The sequence below is a fragment of the Schistocerca americana genome, chromosome 3 (assembly GCF_021461395.2).
Source record: "Schistocerca americana isolate TAMUIC-IGC-003095 chromosome 3, iqSchAmer2.1, whole genome shotgun sequence".
Lineage (NCBI taxonomy): Eukaryota > Metazoa > Arthropoda > Insecta > Orthoptera > Acrididae > Schistocerca > Schistocerca americana.
In genome coordinates this window covers 733,398,565-733,418,241 of record NC_060121.1, presented here as the reverse complement: position 1 = coordinate 733,418,241, position 19,677 = coordinate 733,398,565, and positions in this window count along the sequence as shown.

Below are 19,677 nucleotides of genomic sequence, written 5' to 3'. Positions count from 1 at the left end.
GACACCGCGCCGAGTACAGACGTTGCCCAGCGCTTTCCAGTTCATCTGATCTATTTCCAGTAAGTATGTAAACCATGACACTCCGAAAAAACGTAAAATCAGTAATGAATGCCGTTTGTACAATGAAGAATCGACCTTACTGAAATACAAAGTTAATTAACGAATGGAAACATTTTAAAAGGTGCGGCCTTCCGCTAACCTCAGTTTCCACAAAGCGGCCCCCGGGCAATAATAAGTGCCCACCCCTGGCCTAAGCCATCACTTTGCATTTTTAATCAGTTATTACCAACAGGTTATTCGAGACAACTCACGTGACCTGTGATATATTACCGTACCATTCAATGTGCTGTCGCTCAGTAGAGCACTTGCTTCCCAGAAGGATTATTGCTTCACTCCCATGACGTTGTTGGGTGTCTTCTATTGTTCACTGGTCACACCAGCGGACTTAAATATCCAAACTGAACGTGATCCTGGCGATATCCACAAACTAATTGTGGATACAGTAACCTCAGTCATACCAGACATTCTTGTGCGCACAAGGGTTGTGATAGAGCATCATCTAGCACATGTAATACTGTTCCAATTTTTTGTGCAATTTTTTTAAAATTACGTATGGAAATTCGGGTGGTTCCATGTAGATACTTTGTATATATTCGGAAATTCTGCGATGGATTACAGGTTAAAAAACAAGTAAAGCTCGCCACAGCTCTTCTACTCCCATGCTTCCAAAATTCTACCCGGCTTCATTTTCAAGTTTGCAGTGAATTTTCTTCGTTTACAGCACTGACAGTGAATAAGGACGCACATACGTTAGTTGATTTACGCGCTAACGATTGCGGCCGCATGACACAGCCTTTGCCTCTTGAAGCAAACAGATCGTAAGATAACAGGTGTTAAAATATTGTGACAGCTGCGGCTGTATAGCGATGCCGTGACAGAACGTACGGCTCAGCTATTGGTTTGCACATGTAAATAAGAGACGCTCAGACCGCATTAATCGAAGCAGATCTACCGCTAATATCCGAGAAGAGGGCCTTACGGCCGGATCTCTTCAGTTTTTTTCATATGTATCGGTATTGTTAAACGTTTAGATTTTACGATACGTAAATAAATATAATTTAAATCACATGGGAAATGATTTAAAAGGAAAAAAGAATACGAGAAAAAGAATGAGAGCATAGAAAAAGTTAATAGAGGATTAAAAAGACATGCAAATGATTAAAAATAAAAATATTTAAAGCAATTAATTGAATAAAGCAATTATCATAGTCATTTCGATAAATTTTCTTAAACTATAAGACATCCGATGGGTCTAGAACCCCCACCTTCAGCATAACATGTAAAAGGCTATAGAACCGTCTCGAAAATCAGAGATATTATAAAGGCTCTTTTCGATCAGGAGAAATTCTTATAGTGGATTGCTTTTAAAGGAGGACCCAACAGCGTGAAAAGGTGCAGAGTTTGATAACTGATAGCCCAACTTACATCAATAACAGGTGGTTTCAAGAAGTCGATCCCACCACTTTGGACGTCCCCTTTTGAGTATCACAGTACACACAGTACAATATATCAATGAAGTAGCTTAGCACTCGCTGCTTCGCTCTCGTAGACTGCATAGTCTGCACAGTTTTTTTTCTGAAATCGAATTTTTATGTTGTTCACAAACTGCAACATAATCTAAACTTTTAACATTAATTAAGGCCACAGAAGCGTGGCCTTTTCCGAATATACTTGTTACAAAACAGCGAATCTGGTAGCTAGAGCCGAAGGTCTTTGTTATCCTGCCTTTTGAGTTCTTCTACTGATATTTCCATAGAAACTTTCACCCCCAGACACAAGACTTTTCATCCCGTATTTCACCAACTTAGGGGTTGAATTTCACAAAAAACACTGAAACACGTATTTTTTTCTAACTATAAAATCAAATACCAGTTTTCGTACACCCAGCTTTAAAATGCTTTAGCAGTATTTTAATAAGGATTTGTTTTCAATAAAAAAAAGTGGTTGAATTTGCAATAATGCTCAAACACACATTTTTTTAATCATGAAAGATCTAGCTTTAAAAATGCTTTGAAACTGAAATATTTTCATAAAATATTTCACCCCCTATTTCATCTCCTTAGCGGCTGAATTTTCAGAAACAGTGAAATGACTACTTTTTTTTATTCCTGACAGTGAAGCCGAATATACATTTTCGCAGATTTGGCTTCAAAAATGCTTTCATAATGAATATTTCCATAAACATTTTTATCCTCTGTTTGACTTCCTTTGAGACTGAATTTCCGAAAACAATAAAATACGTAATTATTCAATTTGTAGCCGAGAGGTCAAATACCAGTTTTCATAGCTGAAACTTCAAGAATACTTAGTAGTTCTTTAATAACAATTTATTTAAAAACCTACTATATCATTCCCACAGGGATTAAATTTCCAAAAGTGCGGAAAGAAGTATTTCTTCCGTTCTAACCGAGAAACCAGATACCAGTTTTCGTAGGTCCAGCTTCAAAATTGCCTCAACAGAAATATATTTTCAAAAAAATTTCAATCCTATTTCACCCCCTTAGAGGTGGAATTTCGAAAAATCTCTTCTTATACGACGCCTAAAGTATTAGATAAATACCCTTTGCAAAATTCAAGTTTCTATCCCTAGTGGTCTGGGCTGGGTTATGATGAGTCACTGAGTGAGTCAGTCTGTCGGGACACTGACACTGCCTTTTGTATATAGAGATAAGAATTTTTAACATTCGTTTTTTCGCTATATTTAACACGATTAACTTCGATTAATCAGCTGCCTCTATAAAAAAATTTTGAGATTAAAACTTCAACGAAATTTTATGCATGTATCACTTTTTAACTTTATTTATATTATAGTTTTTTTTTTATTCAGGACCCAAGGACTTTTGAGCTTTTAAGTCCAAGTAACAGCAAATCATTTATTCGTATAAAAGAACCAAAGCGAGTTTCCTTTAATTTACGTGTATGGTCACAATCTTTTCTGTTTAACAGATTACCGCTTTCGGTCTTTAATGACCATCATCAGATCTGCAGCAAAAATGGGAAAAATATAAATACACTCGCAAACTGTATGCAGCTTAAGAACAATACATAGAGCATATTGAAAAGAAGTACTGACAAAATTTACATTTGTGCGCTTTAAATGTGAAGAGGCATACCTGTCTCATAAAAACAAAGTCCTAGTGTGCTGCAGCCATAGTGGCATCGTCAAATGTTAAATGCGGAATCAGCACGAGTATCGTCAAATAGGCATAAATCACATCACATGCACGAGTCATGTTGTCAGTAAAACTACTGTTTAACAAGCTGCCGTACAGTAGCCACAACATGTGAGTTGACCAGATGTCGCTAATGTCGACATACACTAGTTTTCAATAATTAATTGAAACAGCGAAAATAAAAGGGGGATACAATAGTTAAAGTCTGTAATAAGCTTATAACGTATATAAGGTGTTACAGTAGTAAAAAGTAATAAAAAGAAGAACACGACAAAAGTAACATTGTTAAAAGGGCGAAGAGTTAAAAAACAGTGGTTGACATATGCTCTAGTGCCAATATTCTAGACAACGACATAAACACCGATGATATTGCACCGTGTAATATTAAACAACATAAAACAAATCGCTAAAGGAGCCACAAATGAAAGGAAATATAGTTCTGCACATAATCAGCGCCCTCTGTTAGCGCTAACGCCAGAATTCCGCACAATCCAACCTGGCATGAACTATCGCAGCTAGTGAGCCACTACTGCTCTTACTACCCATCCCACTGTCGCAGAGGTTTTTTTTCCCACGGCACGAGCCATGGCACTTTTTCCCCTCTGCTCTTTAAATCGCTAACTCTCACTCGCGTTTCGCCCACTATGTATCACCTGATGGACCGTGTTAATGCGTAGTCTTACTCGGACGCACGGATAACATCACAGGCCAGCATCCTGTGATCCACTAACTAGATAAATAACATGTTTACGGAGGTGACAGTAGAACTTTTGGTTTGGTCACCACGTTGGTGCGGGCGTGGAGGGGCCCCATCTCTTTAAAAGGCGGGAAGTGGGTGGAGGAACGTGCCCGGCAGAGGCCCCCTCGTACCCTGCGGCACTCCGTTGCAAGCAAAGAATGATAAAATTCCGTAACAGTGCATGATCTACATTATCTGGTTAATGCAGTGTATGAAATGAATGAAGAAGGAAAAAGAACCTGCTAGAGTCATGCGTAAAACGTATGAAAATGAAGTAAATATGTGATACACTCACTACTAGGTGAACTTGCGAACACACTATATATAACGGACGCGTGCAGTGATTAGGGTAAAACATTGTCAAATAAAGCAACGTAGGCAATGGACACGAAATCATTTTGCTTCACATTTAAAGCGCACAAATGTAAATTTTGTCAGTACTTCTTTTCAATATGATCTATGTATTGTTCTTAAGCTGTATACAGTTTGTGAGTGTATTTATATTTTTTTCCCATTTTTTGCTGCAAATCTGATGATGGTCATTAAAGACCGAAACGGGTAATCTGCAGCGTAAATTAAAGGAAACTTATTAAATAGATTAAGGAAAGGCAAACCTACGTTTCTAGCATTTGTAGACTTAGAGAAAGCTTTTGAAAATGTTGACTGGAATACACTCTTTCAAATTCTGAAGGTGGCAGGGGTAAAATACAGGGAGCGAAAGGCTATTTACAATTTGTACAGGAACCAGATGGCAGAGTGGAGGGGCATGGAAGGGAAGCAGTGGTTCGGAAGGGAGTGAGACAGGGTTGTAGCCTCTCACCAATGTTATTCAATCTGTCTATTGAGCAAGCAGTAAAGGAAACAAAAGAAAAATTCGGAGTAGATATTAAAATCCATGGAGAAGAAATAAAAATTTTGAGGTTCGCCGATGACATTGTAATTCTGTCAGAGGCAGCAAAGGACTTGGAAGAGCAGCTGAACGGAATGGTCAGTGTTTTGAAAGGAGGGTACAAGATGAACATCAACAAAAGCAAAACGAGGATAATGGAATGTAGTCGAATTAAGTCGGGTGATGCTGAGGGAATTAGATTAGGAAATGTGACGCTTAAAGCATTAAAGGAATTTTGCTATTTGGGGAGCAAAATAACTGATGATGGTCAAAGTAGAGAGCATATAAAATGTAGACTGGCAATGGCAAGGAAAGCGTTTCTGAAGAAGAGAAATTTGTTAACATCGAGTATAGGTTTAAGTGTCAGGAAGTCTTTTCTGAAAGTATTTGTATGGAGTGTAGCCATGTATGGAAGTGAAACATGGACCATAAATAGTTTGGACAAGAAGAGAGTAGAAGCTTTCGAAATGTCGTGCTACAGAAGAATGCTGAAGATTAGGTGGGTGGATCACATAACTAATGAGGAGGTATTGAATAGGATTGGGGAGAAGAGAAGTTTGTGGCACAACTTGACTAGAAGAAGGGATCGGTTGGTAGGGCATGTTCTAAGGGATCAAGGGATCACCAATTTTGTATTGGAGGGCAGCGTGGAGGGTAAAAATCGTAGAGGGAGACCAAGAGATGAATACACTAAGCAGATTCAGAAGGATGTAGGTTGCAGTAGGTACTGGGAGATGAAGAAGCTTGCACAGGATAGAGTAGCACGGAGAGCTGCATCAAACCAGCCAGTCTCAGGACTGAAGACCACAACAACACCATTACATATACGGGTCACTGTGTTTTTTCGCGACGATGTCGCAGCTTGTGAAGGCAAAGCGAGTTTTTGGGAGAGCGGGGGTTAACGCAGAAAAAAAAACCGAAGTGTCAATCATGTGAGATGCTTGCTGCACGTGCATCGTCCACAGCTCTGGGCACGATATATGCCGGTGCGGCCCGGCTTGGCGTGGCCCGGAGTGGCGGCCGTGGGGTCAGCGAGGGCGACGACCCCCGTTTCGGGCCGGCGGGCGCACCGCGCGCATCGCCATCGCCGCTGACCCGAATACGGCGCGCGCAGGGCCGGGCCGTGCCGGGCCTCGCTGGCCGGGCTTTCCCGCCGCCCACAAATATAACCCGCCCGGTGCGCTCCCCGCGGTGCGGCGCGCCGCAAAACTCGGAGCCGACAGCGGCCGTCAGGCCCTCGGGGCGAATGAGAACCCGCCGCCAGCCCGCCACCTTCTTCCACTCGTGGCCGTCGCACGAGACCCAGTTCCTGTACCGTCCAGTCACGTTAATGTGACCACCGCCTACGTTCGATGTCAGCGTGCAGTAACCACTCACGGGCGGCAGTTGGCAGCACTAGCAGTGGAGGGCATATAAAGCGTGCTGGGAGTACGCCGACGAGACCATGGTCGTTTTGGTTGCGTATGAAGTACCACTGGGCAGTGCCCGTCTGACTTCAGAATGCGCTAGGGCACGGCTTCCCAACGTGTGGTCCGAGGACCCCTTAGGGGTCCGCCGGCTCTTTCTACGGGGTCCGCGGCCACATTTTTACCAAATCGTGTAAAATAATGAGTAAAATTATTGAATAAAAATGTGAAAATGCAATTCATCATTTTTTTTTTCGTGTGAAAAACATGTGTACTTTTACTTCAGGTCGTATTCCCAAGCAGCCTTTGCGGTTCCTAAGTGAGAACGAATACACAGTTTAGTGCCGGTGAATGCGGCGTCTCTGATCGACTGTTTCGCAACAATACAGGGGTCGTTTCTGCGCCGCCTCACGGCGCTAGATGCGCTGAAACCTTTTACGCATGCGCGGAGCGAGCTTTGTCGAAGAAGCTCCACAGTCGGATTTATTATGTGAAAATGCTGCAAGTACTCCATTGGTTGCAATATCCTGTGGAAGTGGAATAACCAAGAAGCGTAAGTACAACGAAAGCTATTTAGAAATGGGCTTTATGGAGACAAAGAAGGGTAAAGCTCAGTGTGTAATTTGTGCGCGAGTCCTTCCGAACAGTTCGATGGTTCCAGTTAAATTGCACCGTCATTTTGAAGGTACTCACACGGATTTCCAGGCTAAAGACATCGATTTTTTTCAAAAGGAAGAGTGCTGAACTAGTTGCTTCTCAGCATTGAATGAAAACTCATGCAAAAACAATTAATAAAAATTCATTGAAAGCTCCTTTCTTGGTTAGTTATCGAGTGGCATAAACAGGCAAAGCTCATACCATTCCAGAAAATCTCATAAAGCCTTGTGTTAATGATATTGTTTCTTGCATGCTACCCTTGAGTCCGGAAACGCGCGACCGCTACGGTCGCAGGTTCGAATCCTGCCTCGGGCATGGATGTGCGTGATGTCCTTAGGTTAGTTAGGTTTAAGTAGTTCTAAGTTCAATGGGACTGAAGACGTCAGATGTTAAGTCCCATAGTGCTCAGAGCCATTTGAAGCATTTTCTTGCATGCTAGACCAATCGGGAACATGGCACGTGCATTAAGAAGCTTTTAGTTCCCGTGGGTTTTGCTCTGAAATTTAAAGTTACTGTGCTCTTGACTGACGAGGGGTCCGCCATGGATTTTCGACTGAAGAAGGGGTCCGCCACCTGAAAAGGTTGGGAAGCCCTGCGCTAGGGATTCACGTGAAGTTGAGGGATTGTCGTGTTTCCTGTGTGTAAGGTTGTGTTTGGTGATTTCTTCGACCATAGATACTACTACACTGGCCTTGCTTTGCAGAAGCGATAAGGCTGGTGTGGCTCCAACATAAACCACGTGACTGTCGGTAAAACGTGGCGGTATTTCAAATCAGCGGTCTGCCATCCTATGTTTGTATCGTATTTTACCCACATTTCTCAATTGACTGCCAAACGCTTCCAACAAAAATTACTTTTTTATTTGCGACAAATTGTGTCAGAACTACATTTGACCTGGATTTGTTCACAGTACCGTTTATAAAACCTAACAAATACATCGAACGCCCCTCTGGTGGGCAGCGGGTAAAATGTCGTTAAAATTCTTTTAAACAGTAAGAATGGGCTCGTGTAAAAACTTTAAATATCGGATTCACCGCGTTTTGAGCTCTAGTCACTTATAAAAGAAAATGGGATATGGGAATTATGTCAACTATAGGTGCCAAAATTGTCGACTTTAGGAGCAGGTCCATTTTAGAGTATCAATTTTAGATGCACTTCAAAAGTTCAGTTCCTACTATTTTTACAAAAGTTTAAACTATCAGTTTAAAAAAAATGATATTTTAGATGAAAGGTGAGACTTTTAAGTTTCAGAAAATAATTTTGGAGACTACATTTATTTAATAGTATTAGAAGGTAGAAAAAAATTATCTTCATGTGTACCTATGAGTAGGGACGAGGAACAGTTATACTTACTTCTGTAACCGAATTATCACAGATACTTTCCAAAATGTAACACGAGTCTGACTTTACAGGCATCACTTTCAACACTTTTATTTACGTGATACTCTATTTAAAGTGTAAAAAACATATAAAAGTCACTTCAGCATATTTCAATAAACGCATCTGCACTATCATAGAAACACACGTGAAATGTAATGCCACAGTCATAAGCGCAACACGAAACAACCATGTTTTGCCAACATTCACGTGACTTTCGCCCAGATGTGTTGCAGCCACGTAAATGACGTCAGGCCAGTCTATTATATTTATGGTCGAAGGGTGATTTACGTATGCGTTATTGGTCCCTAAAGAGGCGTGTAAGGTTTAATTTTGGGCGTTTGTGAGAAGCTCCTCGTCGTTCGTTTTCTTACTTTTGAATGAGAAAGTGGGGCGAAGTTTGTCTTGTTTCGTAAAATTTTGTGGATTTGTCTTGAATAGGTGTGTACACGTTGGGTTGGCGTAGGAAATCTCTTATGTTTGCGTTGGGGACGTATCTGCCAGCGCCTGAGATGACACGTAAACTTTGTTCTGGAGACGTTGCAGTCGGGATACTGCTGAGTCTGATGCCGTAGACCAGACTTCCGAGCCATGCGGGATGACTGGAAGTATGAAGTGGCGCCAGAAGAGGAGTTTGCACTGAATGGTGATTCCGTCGCCTTTCAGCTGGGGATATAACCCACAGAACAGGGCGCAGCCTTTTTTGGTTTTTTTCTTTTTGCTGCAGAGGTGAGATGCCTGTGTCGTGTTAGGCGTCGACCTATTTCGAGGTCCAGGTAAATAACTGAATTTCTCCAAGTTAACTCTCTGCCGCCAATGGTGTGTTGACGATCAGGGAGATTTATTTTAGGGGTGATATAGATCGCCTGTCACTTGGTAGGATTGATCTTTATTTTCCAGCGGTTGCACCACCGCGTTATCTTATCGATATGCCGTTGGAAGTGGCGGTGTATAGGGAGGAGGCTGCGACTGCTTCTGTATATGGCAGTTTCATCAGTGTAGAGAGAAATCTCGGCGCCAATCTGCCTAGGAATGTCATTCGTATATATGGTGCAAAGAACAAGACCTAAAACAGAACATTTCGGGAGCCCTGCCGCAATCTGTCATCCCGTAAGGAAGGAGTCAACGAACCAGATTATGTGAACTGTGTACCCTATCTGATCTAGTTTATAGGTCAAATGATTTTTCTACGTCCAGGAACACTGCTCCTGTTGTTTCACTGCTTGCTCTGGCGAAATAGATGTGTTCTACCAAGTGAAGGGATTGATGGATAGTGGAATGCTCAGCGCGGAATCCAAACTGTTCAGGCATAAGGATACTGCTTTCAGTCAGAAACTGACGGAGGGGTGACGGGATTATTAATTCTAGGATTTTAGGGGCTACTCCGAAAACAGTGTAGTCGATGTGAGAGGTGGCATGAGCCCCCTCTCATATTTCTATCTTAATCTGAGTAATTCGATTTTCCTCTCTAATTGCATGCGATGAAAAGTCGCTATTCCTTCACACGCGGACTTCCCACGAAGCGTCTCTCATCACCTGGATGGCGGTGACAGGCGGGTTCTGCTGATCTTGAAAGGGTTAAGCCGACGGGTGTGGGGGAGTCGAGTGGATGCTTTACAGACGCCGACATTGTCATAAGAGCGGGTGCGACACGCCCATAGGGGCCTGACGGAGCGGCTGGGCTAAAGATTCCGTTACTTCGCAGAAACTTAGTGAAAACACTTTCTGGCGGGCTACCAGCGAGGTGTGGGAATGACTTGTGTTCCCAGGCAGTCTTGGCGGGCAAATTCCCGCGTTTTCTGCAAAATTATAACTGTGATTGGCTTGCTCAGGGGATAGCTCCGTGACGTAACAAAATCGGCGCAGAAATTGGCGCCAAGTATCTCCATTGGTGGAATAGTAGTGCGTCAGCAATAGAGTGGAATTTTCCGCCGGTTTTCGAGTTTCTGATTGGAACGTTTAACCACGACCACTGTCGTGGGGGGCGGGAATGTTCTGTGTTCGGCTTGTACGGGTGCTCTTGAGAGAGTCGGCTCTCGCCTTTCGGTCAGAGTAGGTTACAAGACTGAGCTCTCGCTGCTCTGGACAGCCTGCCTTCCGTTGGTTGTTAATATACTCTCATTTAATTGCAACTGTTTGACGAAGTTGCTGAAGTTTCGACTACAACGCAACTTTCCGAGTACAGTTGGGAATTGAGCGTTCTGCGTACAAGCGGCCTATGTTGTCTGTCTTGAGCAGTTTTGGCTAAAGGTGACTGTACCGGAGTTACTGTGTGACTTCTCTTGTTAAAATCACTCACTGTATCGTCAGTGATTGTGGAGCGAGCCTTCTTTGTCTGCCTCAGAGGCGTATTTGTGTTGCTAGGAAGCCTTTAATCTGGAACAACCAGACCAGGAGAATTTGTTTCGGGCGATGCTCGCAACATTACCATCACCACGACGGGACGTCGAAGCAACCAGCCATCGCCTCCGGTATGCCAGATCGTGTCCTTGGAGTTAAGAAGACAGCTTGGTAATGTATGTCCACAGCAACGGTAGATTAAGGAATTTTGCTAGGTGATAGTGAGAGCTCAGCAGAGCGCGCCTGTTCGTCTTTTCTGACTCTGTTCTGTCTTGGGTGTTCATTGTCTGAGTTATCACTACTGTAACAGCAATTAATGTTGGGTTGGCTGGGTGTTTCTCTTAAGATTTGAGTTGCAAGGAATTGGCTCACATACCACTTGGTCATAAATGTCACAATCTAGTTTATGGACAACTTCACCTTCACAGCATTTATTTGAGTATCCAATTTCATGTATTGTAAATGTTTCGTGTGTTTTGTTTATTATTCTGAGTTTATTCATAATAAATCAAATTGTTATTTTGGACAGAACTTTCATTCTGTTAATCGGTAGAGCAACCCTTTCATTTCTCACTACGTTAATGAAACTTTCCTTTATCTAATTAATTTCTATCCAATTAAATTATTGCAGGTGTCAAACTCTTTTCTACTCCACTTGCAGGATTGATTACAGTCAGTTCGCGTTTCTTCTCAATCCATGTGCAACAGCAAAAGTCGGAGTTAGAAAAGGGGGGGGGGGCCTTAGAGCATCACTTCCATATGAAGATTCTAGAAGAATTTAGTCTTAAATACACTGCTAGCCCCGGCACCTCGCAGATGTCGTAACACGGAAACAGACTGCTTTATCTGACGATCAGAAGGGCATGATCATCGGCTTTCGGACCAAAAAGGTGCCACCAACAGTATCTCGTCAAAGACTGTTGCTGCGTATCGACCTCTGCAGCAGGTGTTTGGTTCATGCACCCATACCGACTGCTGTTCATCGCCGGCGAACGGTAGAATGCGAACGCGATACTGCAACTCGACGTCCACTGAGAGGCGACAGGTGGCCTTTCCAGATGAACACGTTTTATGCTCCATCGGACAGATGGCCGCTGGTGTTTGTGGCGTGAACCGTCAGAAAGAGACTACAACAGTCATTAGAAGAATCCAGATGGAGGACATTCCCTGAGTGATCTCGTCATTCTCCAAGCCACAAAGGATCAACACAAGTATGCAGCTATTCGTGGGGGATCATGTCCACTCCTACATGCAGTTTGTTATTCCTCACCATTATAGCATCTACAACCAGGAGAACGCAGTGTATGCACGTGGATCGAAGAACATCAGGATGAATAACTGTATCCCCTGGCCACCGAACTACTCCGATTTAAATCCAGTCGAGAATCTGTGGGACCACCTCGATTGGGCTGATCATCCCATGGATCCTCAACCGAGAGACTTAGCGCGACCGGCCATGGCACTCAAGTTGCCACGGTTCCACATCCCTGTGGATACCTTCCAGAACCTTATTGACTCTCTTCCTGCACGTGTCACAGCTGTCCGCACACTAGCTGCTTATATTTTTTATTTTTATTTTTTTCACTACCTGCTTATATTTTATGACCCACCGTCTAATTTCTTATGGTGGGTCATATGTTGCCACTTAGCCACTGTGACTGGGTCCGGGGTCCGGAGTGACTGAAAGTAACACCACCCTGGCTCCCATCTCCACTTACACCGTTGCCCGTGTCCCGCCACGTGGAGGCGGGCTCTACTTGTTTAGATCCATTTGATATCTCTTTTTGTTCAAAAATGGCTCGGAGCACTATGGGACTTAACATCTGAGGTCATCAGTCCCCTAGAACTTAGAACTACTTACTTAAACCTAACTAACCTAAGGACATCACACACATCCATGCCCGAGGCAGGATTCGAACCTGCGACCATAGGGGTCGCGCGGTTCCAAGCTGAAGCGCCTAGAACCACTCGGCCACACCGGCCGGCTATATCTCTTTTTGTGCAGCATTAGAAAAACTTATAACTAATACAAAATCAAGTGAGATATTAATAAACAAAACGAAATTAAATATTTAGAAAGAAGGAAATAAGATAATTGAATAGAGAAGGGATAGGTATAATATTGCCTGTCACCTGGTTGTGGGCGGCGGCCCGGGTCTTGGAATGACCCTCAAGACGCTGGCCGTCGCTCACCATGCCTTTAACATCTACCATCCTAAAAACTAACTTAACTAGAAGAGATTGGGGTACGTTGAAGATAGAAACTAAGACTAAGACCTCCATGTCCAGCCTGCTAAACTATTTGCGATATACAATAGAGAGGTAACTGATTTTGTGCTTGGCTCAAAGTTGCTAATGAAAGGGTACTTGTGGTAAAAGTAATAAGGTAATGACGCTAACAGTTTGTGTTGAGCCTACAAGGCTCCTAGTAGAATACATCAGGCGCAAGCACCTCCCGGCACAGCCGACAACACGACCTGAACGGTGGTTTTCCCCGATCTACCATAGGTATCCGTCGGGTTGGGCTCAAAAGAGAGGAACCACAATTAAGATCCTTCCATCCAGGCCGTGCGCCGCCTCTTACCAGGGGCGTAGGTCCCTTGAAGAGGTGCCTAACTTTAAGCTTCAGATCAGAAGTTATTAGTGTAGTGGAGGTTGAGGTATATGCTGTTATGTTGGTTGTACAAACAATTCACACTGAGCCAATGAGACTTACAATGATACGTGGTGTGGCAGTTAGCACCTTCCGGCCCCGCCAGCAACACAGCCTGAACGGTGGTTTTCCCGAATCTACCATAGGTATCCGTCGGGTTGGGCTCAAAAGAGAGGGACCACAATTAAGATCCTTCCATCCAGACTGTGCGCTTCCTCTTAACGGAAGGCATAGGTCCCTTGAAGAGGTACCTAGCTTTAAGCTCTTATTAGACATGGAGATGCTGTTAACTATTTACATATAAGGTGCAATCTGTTTTTAGGATTGTGTGTGACTTGTGCACCTCTTGTCGGTTGTTCCAGACTGTTCTTTGAAGTTGACTTGGTTGACACTATGGAGCATCCGCGCTGGACGCTTCAATATCTGTGTTGGTGCCCTGGTCTGTATCTGTTTCTTCTTCATCACTCGTGGTGCTAATCATATCTGTGTCCCCCTGGGCATCGTGATGTCTGTTTGGACCGACTTGCCTTCGGTAGGGTCTGTTGCGCAAGTATTCTATTTGTTGGATCTTCGAGATTTCGTCAGTTAGTTTGTTGAGTTCAGTCCACCTTTCCGGATCGCGTATTATGGCATGTAGTTCGTCCTGTGTGTTCAGGCGATTTATGTGTACTGTGTGTCTTGTGTTCGTGCGTTGTCTGCAGAAGAAGACAGTATGTTCAGGGGAACCTTCTTCCCCGCATGTGCATCTATTAGTCTGCTGTAGACTCACGCGGTACAGGTGCGTGCGATAAGGGCCATGCCCTGTGATGAAATGTACCATACCGCCGCTGGGATCGATATGTTTTAGTTTTAGTCTTTCCCGGATGTCAGGGAAGAAGTTGTAAACACGGCGGCCCTTATCGCTGTTGGCCCACTCGCTCTGCCAGGTATCCACTCGCCATGCTCTGAGTTGGCGTGTTGTCTCAATCGGTATACCAGTGATCTGCCGAACCTGGTCTATTCTTCCCATCCTAAGCCAGTACATTGCTGCGCGGTACCTGATGGTGATATCTATGGGGAAGATTCCCATGACGACACATACTGCGTCATTTGATGTTGTGTTGAATGCCCCTGTTAATCGAAGTGGAACACTTCTTTGGCCTCGATGTACAATGGTTCTGTTGGTTACTCAGGTTTTCGACAGGTGGTCTCACTAATGTGACTGGGCAGTGTACTTTATTCATATCAGCAGGGGCGGCGCGGTCATTTAATTAACTCAGTTACGGAAACTGTTAGGATGAGAATCAGAGTAAATTAAATTAATATCATGTGGTGTATAATAGAATACACAGAACCTAGGCAACAAAGTGCGGAAAGAAACAAACATAAAATTTCGAAAGTTTTGTACATCACGAAAGCAAGACGGAACGAATGTTCACGTCGCGGAATGTAAAAATGACGGTAGGAATGGTACCAGTCTGAGAGATCAGAAAAGGAATTTATTCATTTGACGAGTAGATAAAACAGAAAGTAAAAGGGCTAGAACCTTTCAACAGGATGGCACTAGGAAGACTATAAAAACAGGTACTGACCTAGAAACAATAAAGTTGATGACGATGGTGTTTAAAAGACTCTAAACATTTGGTTACCAATCACTCGTTCCACTTTAGAGTAATGTAAAATGATGTGAAACAAGAAAAGGATGGCCGAGCAGTTCCAGGCGCTTCAGTCTGGAACCACGCTACTGCTACGGACGCAGGTTCGAATCCTGCCTCGGGCATGGATGTGTCTGATGTCCTTAGGTTAGTTATGTTGAAGTAGTTCCAAGTCTAGGGGACTGATGACCTCAGATGTTAAGTCCCGTGGTACTTAGAGCTATTTGAAACAAGAAAAGGAGAATGATCAACTCCAGATCTTCCCAGTGTCATTATGGTTGAAAATTTACGTCACAGTTACTTAATTCAAATGATTAAAAGTGGGATAAGACCTAGGTACCTTTAATATGTAGCCAGTCGGTGGGAAAAGATGCCGTTGCGGAATACGAATTGGCCGCAGCTGAGGCTCCCCACGGCAGGCATCTGTGGCGGGAACAGCACCCTCTGCTCCTGTCCTATAGATCCCGGTAGACTAGGAGCAGATGACTAGGTACAGGCCGATGCGCCTACTCTGAGTACTTCTTATGGCAAAATACACTATCTGACAATAAAAGCAGAGCACCGAGAAGGAGAAGAAGGAAACTAACGGGTTGAGAGGCTCCTTGGTATTATTTCAGTGACAACAACATCGGATCAAATTTACAGGTAACTTGGCTACATAAGCCTACTTATCAGCATGACGTTGCACCCTTTCTAACATGGATGCACTGATTCGTTTGGGACAGATGTCAGAATGCCACTGCTTTCTCTCCTGAAGCAAGCCGACCACAAATGTTGTAACTGGTCCTCGATAGCTTAAATACTGGCACTAGCACAAAGTCTTAGCTGGTCCCAGGCGTTCCAATCGGGATAGATCTGGGGATCATGCGTGCAACCGGACTACCTCAACTTCCGGCAGACAGTTCATAGAGTCACACCCCATGTGTAGACAAGCACTGTCCTGTCGAAAAATTGGAGCAGGATACTGCCGCATGAGGAATGCTACATGATGACTCAGAACCTCCATGACGCAGCGTTGCGCCGTCTGAGTTAACTCAGTCAATACCAGCTGGACCTGAAGTCACATCACAACCACGACACCATGGGTAGACGAACAGTTTCTTGTTAAAAAATGGGAACACGATACTGTAGAATGAGAGATACCGCATGAGGATGCAGGATGTTTGTAACATACCGTTGTGCCCGTCAGAGTTCTCTCAATCATCACGACCTTTGACCTGGAGTCATGTCCGATGGCTCTGCACACCCTGATGCCGGAAGTAACAGGACTGTACTTCCCTAAACCGTCTGAGTAATGAGACTTCTCCCCAGATCGCCACCATAAACACTGACGCTGGTCGTACGGGGTAGTGGAAGAACGGGATCCATCGTTGAACATAATGCGACGCCACTGATCGGCAGTTCATGATTCCCAGTCACGGCACCACCCCAAACACAAACGTTTGTATTGTGGTGTCAACGGCAGCCTACGCACGGAACGATAATTCCCTAGTGCGTCTGTTGCTAGTATTATGTGCAAGGTGACACAGATTGCTGCAGAGAGCCCACTACTTCCTTTTTCTTTTCTTTTTTATACTCAATGTACGAAAATGCCGAGGTCATTGGTCCCTAGACTTACACATTCTTAAACAAACTTATACTAAGAACAACACACACACCTATTCCCGACGGAGGACTCGAACCCCCGGCGGGAGGGGCCGCGCAGTCTGTGACAGGGTGCCTTAAACCACACGGCCACTCTGCACGGCCACTACTTATTCTTGGGTGTCAAGCGCAGATGTGAAGCGGTTATGATGTGCATGATGCACAATTTGACTGGTCTCCCCTGTGGTTGTCATACATAATTGACCGGAAAACTACAATGGCTGCCCTCACGTCCCCACGTACTCCTACTTGGGATCACTGACACATCCGAATGCGCCACAGATCTGGCTATTGCACTAATCGAGCTGCCGGCCAAACGGAGACCCACAATTAGACCCTTTGCTAGTGTGTCAGTTGCTGATAACGTGTCTCACACGAGTACGCAGCATCTCCGTGTTCTTCACAGTGATCACGCAACAACTTACGCTGTTCACGTCTCTTATAGACTGAAGCGCAAAGAAACTGGTATAGGCATGCGTATTCAAATACAGAGATATTTAAACAAGTAGACGTCTGTATAGGACAATAAGTATCTGGCGCAGTTATGAGATCGATTACTGCTGCTACAATGGCAGATTATCATGGTTTAAGTGAGTTCGAACATCGTGTTACAATCGGCGCAGGAGCAATGGGATACAGAATCTCCGAGGTAGTGACGAAGTGGGGATTTTCCCATACGACCATTTCACGAGAGTACAGCAAATATCAGGAATCCGGTAAAACATCAAATCTCCGACATAGCTGCGGCTGGAAAAAGATCCTGCAAGAACGGGATCAACGACGACAGAAGAGAATCGTTCAACGTGACAGAAGTGTAACCCTTCTGCAAATTCCTGCGCATTTCAATGCTGGGCCATCAACAAGTGCCAGCGCGCGAACCATTCAACGAAACATCATCGATATGGGCTTTCGGAGCCGAAGGCCCACTCCTGTAGCCTTGATGACTGCACGACACAAAGCTTTACGCCTCGCCTATGCCTGTCAACACTGTCTGTTGATGACTTAAAACATGTTGCCTGGTCAGACGACTCTCGTTTCAAATTGTATCGAGCGGATGGACGTGTACGGGTATGGAGACAACCTGATGAATCTATGGACCCTGCATGTCAGCAGGTTACTGTTCACGCGGGTGGTGGTGGTGGCGTGGGGGGTGGGGGGGTCTGTAATGATGTAGGTGTATGTAGTTGGAGTGATATGGGACCCCTGTTACATCTAGATACGACTCTGACAGGTGACACGTACGTAAGCATCCTGTCTGATCACCTGCATCCATTCCTGTCTATTGTGCATTCCGACGGACTTGGGCAATTCCAGAGCAGGACAGTGCGGCCGGCCGCTGGTGGCCGAGCGGTTCTGGCGCTACAGTCTGGAACCGCGCGACCGCTACGGTCGCAGGTTCGAATCCTGCCTCGGGCATGGATGTGTGTGTTGTCCTTAGGTTAGTTAGGTTTAAGTAGTTCTAAGTTCTAGGGGACTTATGACCTCAGCGGTTGAATACTGCTGAGGTGCCAGAGCCATTTGAACCATTTGACAGTGCGACACCTCACACGTCCAGAACCGCTATAAAGTGGTTCCAGGGACACTATTTTAAGCACTTTTTCTGGCCACCAAACTCCCGAGACATGAACATTATTGAGCATACCTGTTATGCCTTTCAACGTACTGTTCAGAAGAGATCTCCACAATCTCGTACTCTTACGGGATTATGGACAGCCCTGCAGCATTTATGGTGTCAGTACCCTCCAGCACTACTTCAGACATTAGTCGAGTCCATGCCACGTCGTGTTGTGGCACTTCTGCGTGCTCACGGTTGCCCTACACGATATTAGGCAGTTGTACCAGTTCTACGTGACACTCTAAATCTCAGGAGGCCTGGTATCAAAACTGCAGACCATTCAACATGCCACAAAGAACTGCAAATCTAATAATTTTGTATGCTCACCGATGGTGTACACGCGTACGAAGTTAAAATGACGTCCGACCACATCTACAGAATGTTTCACTTTTTTTTTGCAGGCAGTGTGCTTAGAAAGTACTGCTGAACAGCCTTCAAAAATCAGTTAATGGATTTCGGATGAGATGCGAAGTTCATTCATTGTTATATGCACTTGCTTTCACCTCTTTTATTTTACATTTATTGGTAATAAATTCACAGAATTAAGTGAAGTACTTGTTGTGCTAAAATGCAAGCACTTCCAACTAGTATCTCGAGCCATGCACGGTGGCCCACGCGACAGTGATCAACGCAGTGCTATGAACACTCACTGCCGTCCAGCTCGTTAAAGACACCTTCTGTCACTTTTCCGTGATACAGTGATCAGTCTGACGTCAAGATGGGCCTCTCTTTGAGGCAGCAGCCTAGGATGTCGCACACGTATCATACATTCTGCAGTCCTGCGTTCCTGATTACTGCTCTGAGGATACAGTAAGCCAGAAGAAACCAAGCACAAGTTAATGACTCGTGCTACTAGAGTAGGAGCTCATGGGGCGTAAAATGAAGTTGTCAGTCTGACGCAAGTTACGCAGTATAACTTACTTTTTATACACAGGGCAGAAGAACAAGAATGGAAATGGGAAAGTCAGTTGTTCTACATGTAACGCATTTCGCAAAAACATCAGGTGCAGAAACGAACCCAACTTTTTAATTATGAAAATCTCGCGCTTCTGCCGACGTCTGCAATGTTCAAATAACATACGGTTATGCAGCCGGGTAACGTCCTCGACAACAACAAATATTTAGACATGTGAACACCACGTCGTTTTCAGGGCACAAACCAAATAAGTGTGGCAAAGTAAAGCATAGACTTACTAAAAAGGAACTAGACCGCTCATTGGCGCAAATATAGCGTTCCCATACTGAAGCCGCCAAGAAAGCGCTTACCGATGTCAAATACACTATGTGATCAAAAGTATCCGGACACCCCCACAAACATACGTTTTTCACATTAGTTGCATTGTGCTGCCACCTACTGCCAGGTACTCCATATCAGTGACCTAAGTAATCATTAGACATCGCGAGAAAGCAGAATGGGGCGGTCCGCGGAACTCAACGGACTTTGAACGCGGTGAGGTGGTTGGGTGTCACTTCTGTCACAACGTCTGTAC